We start from the raw sequence: 14,165 nt of genomic DNA, 5'->3' as shown, positions 1-14,165 counted from the left end.
CTTGGATTACAATTGACTGTGTACATAATAAAATTAGGAAATCAATGGACGGATTTATCATCTCCAAGAAACTAGAGATATTGTTTAAAGAGTAGTTTAACATTTTGTGCCAACACTTTAAATGCAGAAGTCACAGGGAGTAGTCAATAAAAATTTAAGTGAGTCAAGAATACAACAGGCATGGACTAATATCTACATAAAAATCAGATTATATAAAAATTAGGTTTGAGTCCTCAAAATTTAGAAAATGAGAAAAATTCAAAGGTCTTTTGAATATATGGTTTTCTCTAAAGCATACACTACAGCAGGAAGGTCAATTATACATGACAAGGTCTACATTTTTTTTTTAAAGTAGGTACTCCTGCAATATTCAATACAAATCCTCTTAATCATTTTATAACTATAATTTAAAATATTTAAATCAGTCAATTATAATTCAAGATTTTAGAATTCTTAACTGTATGTTTTTAAAACATTAGTCAAGGAATCTCTCCTCTTATTTGTATATAGAACATTTTAAAGGTAAAAAACTGCTAGAGGTCTTTAGAAAACAATATTTATAATCACCTTTTATTCAAAGAAATGTACAGCTATACAGCTCTAAATAAAAGATAATTTATATAAAAGATAAATTCATATATATTCTAATAATGTGAAGGAATTCTTAGCTATATTTTTTAAAATAATTATTAAGACTCACCATGGGATTGTTATAAAACTAAGCTAGTTTATTTGAGAAGTTTGATTTGCCCTCAATTTATGAGGAACATTACATATCCTTTACATCAGCTTCTATCTTCTCAATATCACAATATTGTTAAACACACCTGATAGGTGCAAAGGAGTCAGGTGACATAATTCTGATTTCATGTATTAAACAGATTGATATAAATCAAAACAATATTATTGGCAAAGCATTAAAAACTAATTATGTAATTTAAAATACAAGGCACATGAATATTCTTTGGTCACCTTAGGATATTACTAGAAAAATAATGAGGAATGTAAAAAATACATTTTTGTTATGACATTTTGTTATAATTGTGTAATACACAGTCTAATAATGTAGCCATTAGCACCATGTGGCTGTGAATACTTGGAATGTGACTAGTTCAAGTTGAGATGTACTGTAAGAATAAAATATACATTGGATATTGAAGACAATGCACAAAAAAGAAGGAAACACAATATTTCATTCATTTTTATACTTATTACATGTTAAAAAGATAATATAATATTTTGAATATATATGATTAATTGTAATATCTATGTAATTCACATTATACTTCAATTAAACAGTACTGTCATACATTTTCAATGTGTTCCTAAGCTAAATGAAATTTTATGACTAACAAAAGTACTGAAGTAGAGGGTTATTATGGAAGAACAAACATTCCATAATAAACTTACTAAAGAAAGTATAAACTTAGTAAAGAAAGTATAAGAGTCTATCATTTTAGCCTGTATTTCATTCATATTTCTAACTTAAGGGTAGTGGTGGGAAGAGATGAGATCTTCCAAATTGCTGACTATCACATACCAAAAACAATGATATATTATAGTTACAAAATGCTTCAATCCACCAAATATAGGTCATTTAAAAACAACAACAACTTTCCTCTTGAGTAACTTCATAAGAGGCCACTGGGATCTGTTACCCCTAACTGAGTGCAATATATAGCATTTTCAAAAAGATGTCTGAATTTAGAAAGGGCCATGATTGTTTTTTCTGTGATGCTATGTAATTGTTTATATTCAAAAATTTTAAATATATGTAAGGTAAGTAACAACTATTCAGAGTTTTAGTATTTACTATATTTCAGAATGCTAAAAATAAAAAAAGATCAATTTTATAAATTACTAGTAAATTTCTATAAGTTTTTCCACCATATTCATCAAAGGAGTTTTAAAATATGTTAATTAAAAAGGTTTTATAGAAGTTAGGAAAACTAAAAATAGTTAAAATATGTAACATATGCCTAATTTAATCCAAGAGACAGAATGACTTATTCAGAATGACCACAGACAAATGATGATACAGAATTAAAATATTAGGTCTGTCATATTAGACTATGACTTCAAATAAACAAAGTACTTAAGGTATTAACTGATTTTAAAGTTTTTTCCATAATTATTTCTTTATAATATTTATATAAAATTCTAGTATTATAGATAAAATTTAAGTATCAATCAATTAAATGGATAAAATTTAAATCAACTCTTTATTACCTTAGTCACACATTTTTCCTAACCTTTTAAAATTATGTTTATTTCTTTTCTAGTTCCATGTATCACAGACATTAACACACACATGCACATATACAAAGCAAAACAAAATAATAACAATAACAAAAAACTTTCTAACCATCAATAGATGAGTGCAATGATATTCAGTCTAAGTTAATCTCCAGACATCCAAATTCATGAATAAAAATTCATCAGTTTTAAATACACTGAGCCTATTAAGCAAGAACAAAAGCATATGCACAAAAGAGCTTTTAATATATTTCAAAGCCCACAAGAGCCATGGTCTCATTAAAATTATAAATTACACAAACATGGAATGAAGATTCAAACTGCAGTGCAGCTAAGCAGATTACAGAAAACCCCGCGTTCCATATGATAACACACCATGGCCCTCCCAGATGGGGGCTTGGAACAAAAAGGCCATCACCACAGCTAGGGAAAACCTCCTTGTGATCTCTGGTTTCTGTTCAGCAGATGACAGCCAAATAATATGTTGATTATTCTGTTTGTGCTGCTAAGCTTGTAAGATGGAATAAAAGCGATATGATCTATTGTGAACCCAATGCTAATGTGTTGCTCCACTCATAAATAATATACTGAATTTATTTTGAAACTATCTTTTATCTGAATTTCAGTTTTTAAATGCATGAATTAAAATAAAAGCCAGGATAAAATAATAGTTAATTTGATGCTTTAAACTAAAAAATGTAGTTGACAAGTGAAAAATATCTAAATGCTTAGTGAACAGCATTAGTGATTACCTTTCTTTAATTTCAGCACTGTGATCAGAAACAAAATACTTTTTAAAATAAGCAATTATTCTCATTACAAAATACAGATATAAAATTAGGTAATACAATAATCATGAGGTTAATAATATATATATAATTGGCAAGATGAAAACTAAAACATTAAGGTATTAAAACACACCTATAATATAAATAATACCACATACTCAGAACATATTTCTGAACAATAAAAAGCCTATTTGAAAGCCGTATAAATGTTCATAACTTATACACATGTGGGTGATCATAAGAAATACTGCTTAAGATAATTTGGAAGCACATAAAGTAATTTTTAAATATGATAGCCAGCATGTTATATTTAAATTAAATCATAACTTAATTTTTAACTCAATGAAAAAAATTATACTTAATATACTAAGCTTTAATAAAGTAAACTATATCCAAATGAGATTACTAGAATTGTAACTGTGAATGCTTCACAAAGTTTTATATTTTAAGAATAAACATTGGCAGAAACTAGGATTGTTAAAAATGTTGAAAGTCATAACATTTATTTTCCCACCCCAGAAATTTCTCCCTGAATTATCCAGCAGACTACCCTTGAAGAAAAACAAACAAATAAAGTAGTACAATAAAGATGCACATAAGGTAAACATGGATAAACACCATTTTCTTAAGGCAATATTTTGTAAGAAGTACATAATTATGGTCATTAACCTAAGCCCACTCCTTTTTTCTATGTCTCCAGATATAGTGTCATCAGTCCAAAATAATAAGAATACAGTGTAAAATGATAAATATAAAAAGTAAAACAAAAATGCTACTATAAGAAAAACATCCTTGGAGTAGACAAATATTTCTCAAATGAAACAAGACTAGACTACATTAAAGTCATAAACTTTGGTTCATCAAAAGCACTATTAAAGGAATGAAAAGGTAAACCTCTGAGTGAGAGAAATCATTGCAACACCAATATTTAATTAAAGATTTACATTCTGAACATATAAAGAACTTCTGCCAATCAAAGAAAAAGACAGCCCAACAGAAAAGTGGGCAAAAGAGATGAACAGGCACTTCACAAAGGAGAATAACAAAGAGTTACTATACATATAAAAAAGTGTTCAATGTCATTATCAGGGAGTACAAAATAAAACTATAATGATTTACTATTTTATACCCACTAGAATGTGAAAAATGAATTATGGAAGAAACTGAGTACTAGTGAATATATGAAACAACTAGATTTCAAACATACTATAAAGTGGCACAACCATTTTAGAAAACTGGCTGCATTTATTAAAGCTGTGTATATACACACTTATGATCAAGAGATTTTACTCCCAGATATATCGCCAAAGAAATGTGGGTATATGTGTAATAGAATGTCAAGTAGCTTTACATGGAAACTACCCAAATGTCCACTAGTAGAACAGATAAATAATGGCTATGATATACTCATGTAATGGAATGCAGTGATGAAACTGAACAAACTAAAACTATCTGAGATTCTGAAGCAATCTCAAGGCACAATATTAAACACAGAAAATTAGATACAAAAAAACTATACTGTATAAATCTATATATAAAACAAAATCAAGAAAAACTAATCAGTGCTTTTAAAAATCCTGGTGGCAGTTCTCCTTGTGGAGAGAGGGAAAAATGGCAGGAAGAAATAACTAAGGTACCTTCTGGAGTATTGATGATGTTCTTTTTCTGTATCTGGGTGCTGGTTATGTAGGTCTATTTGGTTTGTGAAAATTTTATTAAGCTATCCACTTGTAATGTGCATTTTCTGTAAATATAGCTTTTGAAAAATAGAGGCAGGGCTACACACAAATTGAAAGATAGTCAAAATCTGTAAAACAAGAAATTTAGGAATAACTGACACTTATATAATCTAAATAAGATAACTGGGGGTTCTTACAATAACTACTTGAATATTTATATTCTAATAGGTCTCTTTGATTTGTAGAAGTTCCTTATATGTTCAGAATATGAATCTCCAATTAAGATTCATTGCTGAGATAAGTTCTGGATTCTTATAAAGGAAGGAACAATAGTCATTCATACTTTTATGTTCTCTGTTCCCCTCCCCTCAATATTTTCAGAGATATCTGGTCTTTGTGTCAGGAGTAACTGCTGCTGCTATTACAACAACTTTTTTAATAGGATCAAATATTTACCCTTAAAGTAGCACAGAAAATAACGCAATACAAGGAATATATGTCTGCCATTTTCTCCCTTGCACTCAAATTTCTTAAGCTTTGTTTTGTTCATCATGAAAGATTCCTTGAAAATTTTTATTTTGCTTTTCTAATGAAAAAAAATATAATTTGTGCTTTTATATCATATAAATTAAATGAAACTTCATAATAATTTGATAATGAACTATACTTCGTAGCATTCACTTCCATATGATCCCTTATTTCTATACTGAAATCAATAAAGGACTTATAGATTTTTTTCCTCAACCTGAAAAGATGCTTTGATAAATAAACTAAGATAGTTCACTCAAAGATTATAGAGTTTATTTGTTTATTAGCAAATATTTATTCCCTGCTTACTATCTAACAGGATCTGGGGGAAAAAAAAGGGAATTAAAATGGCAAATGGCTAATTTTACAGTTTTTTTTTTATAGCAGGCTTGGGGCTGGGGTTGTGACTCAGTGGTAGAGCGCTCACCTAGCATGGGTAAGGCCCTAGGTTTGATGCTCAGCACCACATAAAAATAAATAAATTAACTGAAGATATTGTATCCAACTACAACTAAAAAATAAATATTTTTTTAAAAATATAGCAGGTTTATCCTTTCTTCTACTTTCATTGGTTTATAAATAAAATCTGTTAATTAGTAACACCTCACCATATTCCAAAATTAAAACTCATCTAAAAGATGTGCAGTAGAAGCCCCATCTATCCCATTTTCCTCTCTGTCCTTACACAGGTTTTAGATATTGTGTACTTTTTCAGATTTTCTTTATGCAAATATACCAAATACAAACATATATTTTAATCTCCTTCCCGATTTACACACAAAAAATACTTTACTCTTTTTGAACTCTGTTTTTTCCAAATAACAATATATTAGGGAAGCTTTCCAAATCTTCATATAGAAAACATCCCCACTTTGTGTTGATTTGTAGAGTATTTCACTGTATAGATACAACATGGTTCATTTAACTAGTATCCTACTGATAGACATTAGGGGTGTTTCCAATCTTTTATGACTTCAAACAATGTTACAATGAAAACTCCTAAACAGATGCCATTTTGTAAGTATACAAGTATATCTGTAATTCTCAAAACTCGTGAAAAAAGTAAATGTGGTTTTTTTTTTCTAGAAATTGCCAATTTGCTTTCCATAGGAGTTGTGTCATTTTGTATTTCCACTACCTATGCATCTCAGATATAGCATGGAAAAAGCTATTTCCTCTCGATGAGCCTCTAAAACACATTGTTCATATGGCAGCTTTCAAGGACTAACTGAAGCTCTTTATTCATTTTTTCTCAACATATCTGTAAAATTTGTTGGCTTAGTAAATTTAAAAGCAAATAAATTTTCAAATTTAAAAAACTTTCATCAGCACAGTAAATCAATGTTGATGCTTAATGTGCTAGGATAGCAACTATCTACTTTTCTAACCAATATCTCTTGTGATCTAAAAATAAATATATTCCCTACTACAGTTTTTTTAAAATTCATATTCAATTGTTTATAATTGTGAATGCAATCAAATGCATGTCACTTTCAAAAATGTTTTTCTGAAATATTTGTATGTTTTCATCAAATCAAATCTTTGTTACTTCTATAGTTTTCTTTAAAAATTGTAATTTCAAGGGCTATTTAATCTTATGATTGCCATTTTCATTAATCAGTGTCACCTAAAACATTATTTTTATTTCAGTTTTCATCCTAACAAAGTAACAAGAAAACAAACATATCCACTGATATTCCTCCTATTTGAAGGAATCCTTAAGTAAATAGTTTCAATATAACTGTTTTTATCAGAAAACATGTAAATGAAAATCTTTACTCCTTCAATAAGGATAAACAATACATAAGCAATGTATTTTGCATTTCAGTCATTCAGAAATCAATTTTGAGGTTATCTGAATACCCTGAAACAAAGTGGATGACCCCAAAGAAAATTTTTTAAAAGTTGCCACACATTCTATGCATTCAGTTAGTAGATAGGACAAAAACCATACTTAAAGTTTGACCTAAATAATGTATAATGTTAGGCAAATGTTTTGTCTTTAAATATAAATCAACACAATGCACTAACAACAAATGGCAAGAATTACCTAAGAAAGGTAGGATAAAAAAAAAAAAACCATTACAAATAGCACCCAGGATAAAAAGCTTATCTATATAGGACAATTTTGTAGGCATCTGATAGGTCATAATGGTTTCTGAGGAAATCACTTTAACTCTGTAAAATGCTTGATGCTCATAATGACAATATTGAGCCATTTTTTAAAAACCTTAATTTATTTCAGTTTTAGAAAACAGGTATAAATTGTATACTTTAGAAAAATATTCATATAAAACAAATTGAGCACATATAAGGGTAAAATTCAATTACCCAGAAAAACAACAGGTGAGGAATATGCCAATTAAATTTCCCCAATGAATGAGGAAATAAAGTAAAATTTCTTATTTAAAATTAGCATATACTATGGCTTGCTTTTGGAAGATGAACCATAATGGGTTCATTATCATTTTAGAGGTTATTTAGCATACAACTGCCTGTGCCAAGCCAGATCCTGGTTAATAGCCAAAAGAATATTTGATCATTTTTAAAAGCTAGATGGGCAAATTTCCAATTAAATGACTAGGAAATTCAAGAAAACGCCTGATTTTACTTTATTTACTTTAAGTTGTAACTCCCACTAGACAGGTTGATCTGGTTTCTAGCCCCAGTTTGCTAAATGTCCTATTCAAATGACTCCATCTCTCTAGCCCTCCTTAGTTAAGGAATTAGAGAAAATATGATATTTTAGAAACAGAATGAATGTGCTAATAAAGTGAAACACACAATTACTTCATTAGGTCACATATACATTTTACATTAAATTATCTCAAACTTTGTCTCTTCACCATATATCTAAGGACAACAATAAAAGAGTTAATAACTACTGCAGAATCCTTTCCAACATTTAACATTTGGTACTGTCAAAATAAAACAAGTTTCTCATGTAGTCATTTAAATTCATTTAAAATATCACTGTAATCAATTTCCCTGATATTATTTTCTAATCTAAAAATAAATTACTTGTTATCTGACAATTTTTTAAAAAATTGATATGTAACCAGAGTATTTTTTAAAGAATGTTTACAGCATACCATTTATAAAATCCAAACAGTAGACACAACTCAATTATCTACCAATAGTAGAATGACTAAATAAAGTTAGGCATATTTACTGAAAGAAATAATATATAATAATGAAAATGAATGAAATAAAGCTACATGGATGACTCTTCAAAATAAAATGTTGAACAAAACAAGAAAAAACCTAAAATTTCACAATAATCAGCTAAAGGCAAAATGTAAACATGTTGTTTGGGAATACATAGGAAAGTGATAAAATTACATAAAAATTATGAAAATGATTACCACAAAAAGCAGAAGTTCAGTTACTTCTACAGAAAGGGAAGACTTTATATATATATCAAATGTTTCTGGGATATAAAAGATCATTAATATGATCATTGATTATTAATGATCTTGATCATTTCTAAAAGCTAGTTGGGCAAATTTCCAATTAAATGACTAGGAAACTCAGAAAAAAGTCCCGATTCTACTATATTTCTATTTTTTATTGCAATATTTAAAGTTTAATTACAACTTTAAGTTGTAACTCCCATTAGACAGGATGATCTGGTTTCTAACCCCAGTTTGCTAAATGTCCTGTTCAAGTGACTCTATCTCTGTGGCTATGTGGATGGTTAACAAAAATAATTATTCTTCATATTATGTATATATATTTCTATACCATCTTGTATTTTATAATAGAAAGTTTGGAATGATATACTTTCTGAAAAACGATAATATGTTCCTTCAGGTAGGAAGATTCCTCTTTTTGCTAACAACAATTTTACTTTCTTGGCCTATATTTCTAATTTTATTGCAATATTTAAATAAGAAAGAACTGAGTTACTGTGCCTGATTTTCCACAATCTTAATTAAGAACAATTTCACAGGCTTTTGCAATGGCAAAATAAAAGAAAAAAGAAAGAAAGAAGAAAAAATGGCTTTAAAGGGATCTGGGCATGGTGGCCCATGCTTGTAATCCCAGTGTCTTAGGAGACTGATGCAGGAGGATTGCAAGTTCCAGGCCAGCCTCAGCAACCTAGTCAGGCCCAAAGCAACTTAGCCAGACCCTGTTTCAAAATAAAAAATAAGAATAAAAAAGCATTAATAAGCACCCCTAGGTTCAGTTCACAGTACTACCAAACCCCCCCAAAACCAAAAGTATAAGAACATTATCCTTCTTTTTTTTAACACATTTTAGTTGTAGAAGAACACACAGTATCTTTATTTATTTTTATATGGTGCGGAGGATCAAACCCAGTGCCTCACACGTGCGCTTTTACCACTGAGCTACAGCTCCAACCCCAAAACAGTTATCCTTCTTGATATTTAATTATTTGCTCCTTGTTGCTCCTGTCATTTTTCTCATTTTAAACTTTTGAAAAGTTCTAAATTATATCCAGGTAATAATTTTACATAGGTTTCACTCTAAAAAAAATATTGAATAATTAGCTTGAAAAGTAAGAAGAATTGCTCTTTTAACTCTCATGCTTAAAATCAATATTGGGAGCACTTGCATATGTATACACAATGGAAGAGTCCATAATCAGTCAGTCACAGACATCAGATTTGAAGTACAACCCATGTTCCACATGGATCATTGTGTGTACTAGAAAACATTATAGCTGGATTATGGGGTAGATACATAAAACAAGTTAAAGTTCACTGTACAAATCGCAAGATAGGTTGATTCATTCAAAATTGAAACAACATGTTCTAATGTACATTACACAGAAAACCAAAAGCACAAGAAGTTGAAATTATTAAAATAGATATCATCAACTGACTTGCATAACAAAAAAAGTACGTGCAGTTTCGAAAACCCTATTAAGGCCCACCACCTACAAGAATTTTTCAATTATGTTTGCTATAACTTAGATGACACTAAAATGAAAGCAGACAATGAAATTTGGAAACAAGACTATCAACACCATCATCAGGCTCTAGATAGATTATCAATATGATGGTAGTGGTATGGCACTATTATTATAAGAGAGTTGTTTTCATTGTATACTGTTGTGTTTTTTTGTTTTGTTTTGTTTTGTTTTGTGAATATAGCGAAGAGTTCCTTCATGGGTCCTGTTATAACCAGTTCTTTGCTCATCTATTAAGTGCCAACTTTAAAAAATTACCTTGTGTCCAGTAGGGAGCAGCATTACAACAGCCATAAAACTTAACTGGAACATAAAACCGACAGAAGAAAAAGGAGGGGAAAAAACCCCACTTACCATACGTCTGTTCTACAATACATTCAATTTTAGGGTAGTTGTAGGGCTTCCAGGAAGAAATCTAAAGAATGTCTCAAAGCATATGTGGGTGATACATGGTTTCAAGATTCCTAAAGCAGGAAATTAAAATTTTATTAAGTAAAAGTTCTCTGACCCAGATAGAGCTGAATTAATATGTTATTCAATTAAAGGTTTCTCAGTTAACTGTTTACAGTGCATCTTAGTGGGTCGATGGGATTTTGAGCTTGGATATTCAATGACACTTCAATTAAAAAAATATATTAAAGTCCATTATCCACCAGAGAGTTTGAATATAAGAAGAAAGTAATTGGGTAACAACAAATTATAAGATATCAATCCACATAGAAAGAACTGTGGTCAAAGAGTTAAAGAAGATGACAAGGTAACCATAGACACCTCTGATATATCAATCTCTTCTAGACTTTGACAATTTACAAGCAAACAATTGAGAGGATATAAACGTTTACTTCTACAGGTCAGCATGATATGAGATTAATTTTGAGAATGAACAGGTTAGAGAAGTAGTTTATAATACTAATATGTAAGACTGATTGGTCAAATCCTTACTGAATATGAAGACTACACATGACATTGCAGAAAAATCTCATCACCAGTCATAATCAGACAAAGGCAAACATTATATTATTATTATATTTTCAGTGTCCACACCAAAACCAAATTTCTGCTTTCAAAAGAAGGTAACATAATAATATTTACTTTTAAGTATATATGACTGCATATGCCTTACATAATATATATGATGCATGAAAATATTCTTAATAATAAAATATTTATTTAAAGCTTAAAAATGTTAAATGATTCTTACTATTTTCTTCTAGCAAAATAACATGAGCAGCTTGACTTTAGTGAATAATACCAAGAATATGTTGACTCCAGTAATTATCATTAATTTGACTGAAGTTGAAATAAATTCTAATATTTTAATTGTATTATACCTCATTTTCTGCTTTCCTTAGAGGTTTCCTTTTATCCTCTCTTTGGCCTTTCTTTTGTGCCCTTCACTTTTCTGATATTCCTCATTTCTGTTGATTTATCCTCTCTCTCTTTGATAATGGATTTCATACACACACACACACACACACACACACACACACACACACACATATATATTTCCTTTTTGAGGCAATGGGAATTGAACCCAGGGGCACTCTACCACTGAGCTCTGTTATATCCACAGCATTTTGTATTTTTTTTTTTTTTTTGAGACAGGGTCTTGCTAAGTTGCCAAGGGCAGACTCACACTTGGAATCTTACTTTCTCAATCTCTTGCATAGCTGGGATTACAGACATATGCCATTTCCACTGTAGTAGTGGATTACTAGATCAACTCCAAAATTTGTTTTAGTCTTACTCTTCCCCTTATGAAGCAACCACATTTTCCCCTCTTATATTAGGACCTTTAAAAATGAGTTGTCCTTGTAACAGCAGTTTGCTTAAATATATGCTTTCTTCTATTTACAAACATTATGCATGATCTTAACAATATCACCTAACTAGAAGATTCAAGTAAATACACCTCAATTATATTTTTGCAATTCATTATTTAAATATTGAAAAACTCACTAAACATTTGATTCCAATTTGAATCACCAAAAAATCTCGAGGAAATCTAATTTCACTCACTCATTCCAATCAACTGGAGACCACCTCTGTCCTAAAAAAATAGTAATTTAGGATCTTACTACATTGATGTGAATAAATACTGAGGAACAAACTTCTTTAAGTCAACAGAAATTTAATGCTGTTTAATCATATGTGTCAATACACATATGCATATATACAATATTTCTAATACCCCTTATTTCAAAATATATTATAAAGTCTGACAAGTGATTTCCTATTTAGCACTCTCTAATATGAATATTAACATTAAGGATATTAGTTATCCTGTGAAATAACTTCATTAAAATAATTATTCACAAGTTTTGAATAAAATACAACATATTTAATTATAAATGTATAATATAATTACTTAAAACGAGATTGTAGTAGGTTAAGTGGTGCCATCCTCCCATACACAATTAATGTCCTTCTGAAACCTTAGATCATGACCTTATACTGAAATAGTCTTTGCAGGTATAATTAAGGTTAAGGATCAAAATGAGATCATACTAGATTAGAGAGGGCCTAAATCTAATGAGAATGTCCTCATAGAAGACAGAGGAGAACATACAGGGATACAGAAAAGAGGATAAGTGAAAATAGAGGCAAAGATTAGAATTATACTGCCAGAATCAGGAATAACAGGAGTCATCAGAAACTGAAAGGCAAGGAAGGACTCTTCCCTCAAGTCTTCAGAATGAACATGGACTTACTGACATCTTGATTTCAGATATTTGACCTCCAAAATTGTAAAAAAAAATAATTTCTGTTGTGGTAATTTTTTATGACGATCTTAGGAAATTAGTGCAGATTTTGGTAAGCGGTAGTGAGGTGTTGCTTTAATAGACACCTAAAACAGAACAGCCTAGATTGCCTAGAAAAGACTGTTGGTAGAAACAGAGTTATTAAGGCAATTCTGAGAAGGGCTTGTAAAGATGTAAAGAGGAAGACAGCAAAGCTGCTACTCCTTAGAAAATACATATTGTTAGTTGCGGAGCAGGCTGAACAAATGTTGGGTGCAGGGTGGGCGAACACTGGACCCTCACCCGTCTGGTTCCTTATCACTTGTTTGCCTCAAGTCTGAACACTCAACCCCAATCAAGGCTGAACACTCGACCCCCACCTGTCTGGTGCAAAGGAAACCCACATCTGACCCTGCCTCGTCTGCCTGAAGGCAGAAGAGACACCCTTAGCAACTACAGTATGATCCAATCATTGTATGCCAACAAGGTAGCTTGCAGACCCAAAAACCCCATTAAATTTTGGCTATAAAAACTCTCTCCTACGGGGCCCCCCTCTCTTGTGCTCTCTTTCTTCTCTGCTTTCACTCTCTCTTACTCTCTCTCTCTCTCTTCTTCTTCTTCTCTTTCTCTCTCTTGCAGTTTGCTCTCCCCGCCCCTCTTGTGCTTTCCTCTCTCTCTTTTCTCCTCCTTCCCTGTTAATCAGACACTGCCACAATAAAGATCTCTTGGTCACTCCAAGTGTCGTGATCACTTTTCCTTCACATATGTTTTCAAGAACTAAATATCAGCTAAAGCATACTATGAAGAAGTGGTCAAGTATTGCAGAAAAAATATTTTCTGAAGAGATGAGGTGTGATACTAATGGCTTCAGTCAACCATGTCAGCAGAAGCCAAAAATAGAAATGAGGTTATCCAAGAAGGAGATGTGAAGAACCCTGTGGTCGTATGGCATGTACCCCCTGACATTCATGGAAGACACATAAGACTTTTGACAATGTTATGTTATTAGAAACACTGCCATCTTGGCAGGAAAAAAAAAAAAAGGAAAAAAAACTGGATGAAATGAAAAGCTGTAGGACTCCCAAAGTTCTTTAAGCAGAAAATGGACTAATAGAGTTACTTTTCTACAAACATGTACTACTCTTCAAGAAGAAAAGGGGAAAAAATAACTTATAGAACCATGGATGGAGAGGTAAGAGAGCAGAATTGTCTGAAGGGCCTGCAGGGTGAGAACATC

At 30.8% G+C, this 14,165-nt stretch overlaps 1 protein-coding gene across 7 annotated transcripts in view; it reads right to left on the bottom strand.

Annotated features, from left to right (window-relative positions):
• The window catches only part of Immp1l (inner mitochondrial membrane peptidase subunit 1), a 74,679-nt gene that overhangs the window by 46,826 nt on the left and 13,688 nt on the right, over positions 1-14,165 (bottom strand). For 4 of the 7 annotated variants that reach the window (XM_026404120.2, XM_026404126.2, XM_026404132.2 and 1 more), the window contains exon 2: positions 10,542-10,651. The exons of the other annotated variants lie outside the window; for them this stretch is intronic. The gene's annotated coding sequence lies outside the window, so the exon portion shown is untranslated. The remainder of the gene's footprint in view (positions 1-10,541; positions 10,652-14,165) is intronic. 7 annotated transcript variants of the gene reach the window in all.

The sequence above is a fragment of the Urocitellus parryii genome, chromosome 4 (genome assembly GCF_045843805.1).
Source record: "Urocitellus parryii isolate mUroPar1 chromosome 4, mUroPar1.hap1, whole genome shotgun sequence".
In the NCBI taxonomy this organism is placed as follows: domain Eukaryota; kingdom Metazoa; phylum Chordata; class Mammalia; order Rodentia; family Sciuridae; genus Urocitellus; species Urocitellus parryii.
This window is presented reverse-complemented; position numbering and strand designations above follow the sequence as displayed.